We start from the raw sequence: 3,281 nt of genomic DNA on the forward strand, positions 1-3,281 counted from the left end.
CCCACCAAAATTTGCATATCATCTGGCTAATGCTTTCATAGAGAGCTTTGGTCAGGTCGAAACAGGTCATCGCGTACGTGGGAATGGCTTGCACCACTGTTTTGATCAAAATCTCCTTACCCTCCTTCGATAGCAATTTGATTTTCCAGCCCTTCAGAATCTCCCATATCTTGTCCCTGAGATATTCAAAACACTTTTGCCTGGATTGGCCCACATAGGTTGGCAGACCCAAATACTTCCCCTATAGGCTCTCAGATCGCAGCCCCAGAAGGCCAAGTAAATGTTGTTTCTTGCGACTTGGGGTGTTTTTGCTGAACTGAACGGCCGATTTCTCCCGGTTAATGACCTGTCCAGAACCCCACTCATACACTTGGAGGATGTGGTTGATAACTTGGATACTCTCTTGTGTAGCCTCAATGAGCAACAGGGAGTCATCAGCAAACAACAGGTGGCTCACTGATGGGGCTTCAGCTGCGAGTTGGATACCCTTAATTTGCCTAGTGGCCTCCGCGTGGTTTAGAAAAGATGACAAGCCCTCCGCACAAAGCAGGAAGAGATACGGGGAGATGGGGTTCCCCTGCCGCAGACCACGCTCTGGGATCACCACATCCGTGCATGCCCCATTGATTTTGAATCTGTACATCACCGTCCTGATGCATGTGTTGATCAGATTCATGAAACCTTGTTCTAAGCCCAGCTGAATCATTACCTTCTCCAGGAATCCCATTCAACCTTATCGTATGCCTTACTCATATCGAGCTTTAGTGCCATATAAGAGTTCCTCCCGGTACGCTTGCGTTTCAGGAAATAAGTCATCTCGTATGCCAGAATAGTGTTATCTGAGATGAGCCACCCCGGGACAAAAGCGCTCTGGTTGGGTGATATGATCTCATCAAGGATACACTTGAGTCTGTTGGCGATAACCTTGGACACGAGCTTATACACAATGTTGCACAGGCTAATAGGGCGAAGATCCTTCAGAGTCTCAGGGTTCTGAACCTTTGGGATAAGGACCACCAAGGTGTCGTTCCATCCCTCAGGTATACTGCCGCCTCGCAACACTTGTAGCACCTCGTTCACCACATCATCGCCAACAAGTTGCCAATAATGCTTATAAAACAGAGCTGGGAGCCCATCCATCCCTGGGGCCTTGAGATCACCAATGTCATCCAGGGCTCTCTTGACCTCCTCCGCAGAATATTCAGCCCCAAGGAAATCATTCATCTGAGGGGTCACCTTTGGAGCAATATGGTTTAAGATGGCATTCACATTGGCACCTGCTACAGAAGTAAAAAGAGAGGAAAAATAGTTAGTGATAAGATTCTTCATCCCCTCTTCATCCTCAACTACTGCACCATCTTCCCTCCTCAACTTTTTAATGGTGTTCTTTCTCTTCCGCTCGGACGCATAGGCCTGGAAATATTTTGTATTACGGTCACCATACACCACCCAGTTTGCATGAGCCCGTTGACGCCAAATAAGATCCTCTTGCTCCTCAAGTTTCTCCAGCTAGAAACAGAGGGTCTGCTCCCTTCTCACCATCCTTTCCGACAGGGGTTGTTGTCTAACTTGCTCCAATTCAGATTTTATCTTCTTGATTCTCTTCCGTAGGTCACCCAACACCTCGCGGCTCCAAGTATCTAAGGATTTCATCACAGTTGCCAATTTCGAGCTCACCCGCGGTCCATGCGCTCCCTCCCAAGCCTCCTTGACAATTCCATCGCACCCCTCCTCCACTAGCCACCTTGCTTCGAACCTCATCTAGTGCTGCCCAGTTCCTGCTCTCTACATCCTCGGGCTCCCATCTCTCATCAGGATAATAGGCCTATGGTCCGAATGGTGAGGGTCACCATTTACAACTTTGTATGCAGGGAATCGATCACACCATTCGGGTGTTGCCACCACACGGTGAAGCCTCTCACGAATATACCCATCAATACGGTAATTTTTATTTCTCCAAGTAAAAACATCCCCCTCGAACCCGAGGTCATGCAGATTACAAAAGTCTAGGGCATCACCGAAATTTTGCATGTATCTATGAGCACACCGAGCACCGCCTTGCTTTTCATGACTAAATAAAATCTCATTAAAGTCACCACAGCAGACCCATGGCAATTGGATTTGTTGCTGGAGTATGCGAAGTAGCCGCCACGTTTCTATGTTCCTCTCCATGTGCGACTCGCCATAGATCCTAGTCAGACGCCACTTGAAACCATCCTTCTCTTCAACTGTTGCATCGATATGCATCCGGCCCATCCATCTTAGAGTCAAATTTATTCCTCTTCTCTAGAACAATGCCAAACCACCACTCTTTCCCGTGTTATCACGAGCCACCATATGAAATAAACCCAACTTGTCCCGGAACTTCTCCATCCTCCTCCTGTCCATTTTTGTTTCCGACAAGAAAAGAATGTTGGGTTCCTCCTTCTTCTGGAGCTCTAGAAGACCACGAACTGTCGGGCCATTCCCCAAACCCCGGCAGTTCCAGGCGACTATTTTCATTTGTTCTCGCAGGGCTGTCCCGTCAGCCCCGCGTCCTCATGAGTGTCAGAGTCCACCTGTGCTCCAACCGTTCCCTTCTTCACCCTTTTCCCTGTACCCGCATCCTCCAGCTCCATTGGTACGGCCTCTCTCTTACGATTGCTCTCCTCCTGACCTGTGACCAGCCCTTCACCGGTACTAGTTGAGCCTCTGCCTTCCCTCCCCTTGATCTTCCTATAGTGCCACGGAGTCCTGTTTTGCTTTCCCCTTTGTGCTTCCCCCTGTCCTGGTGCAGTTACGTCGATCATCATCGGCGCTTTTTGCATGGCCTCGATCACTGCGCCACCCACATTTAGGGTCCCATCACCCGTCTCAGCCTGTTCCCTTTCGACGGGTGTATCCACAGTAGCCCTAGCCCCTTCTACCCTCCCACCACATGTCCCCTTCTCCTCAAACCTCCCAGACTTTGTGCATCCAACAGACACTTGCTCCCGTTGCATGGCCTCAGGAGCCAGGTCATCACGGGTATTCAACCCTTGTTCACCCCCCTTTTGTGATCGATCACTACCACGCTGCTCCTCCAGGCCGAAAGTTAGCCGCTTTGGAGCCCCCCCCCCACGGGTGGATTCCTGGCCCTTCTTCAGTGGACTCGTCACCTCTTGACCCCTCTCCTCTTCCTCAGCAATATCCGCCCAACTACGGCTCCCTTTCTTCCACTAAGGCGCGTCACTGCCAGATACAGTACAGCCCTTCCAAGATCCCATGCCCCTGCTACTCGTGCCTCTACCCCCTGACATGGA

General features: G+C 50.3%; 1 pseudogene; it reads right to left on the minus strand.

Annotated features, from left to right (window-relative positions):
• Positions 1-241: 241 nt before the first annotated feature.
• On the minus strand, positions 242-2,502 carry LOC147978826 (uncharacterized; annotated as a pseudogene).
• Between the last annotated feature and the right edge of the window lie 779 nt (positions 2,503-3,281).

The sequence above is a fragment of the Triticum urartu genome, chromosome 3A, assembly GCF_056163025.1.
Source record: "Triticum urartu cultivar PI428250 chromosome 3A, HENAU_Tu73, whole genome shotgun sequence".
In the NCBI taxonomy this organism is placed as follows: Eukaryota; Viridiplantae; Streptophyta; class Magnoliopsida; order Poales; family Poaceae; genus Triticum; species Triticum urartu.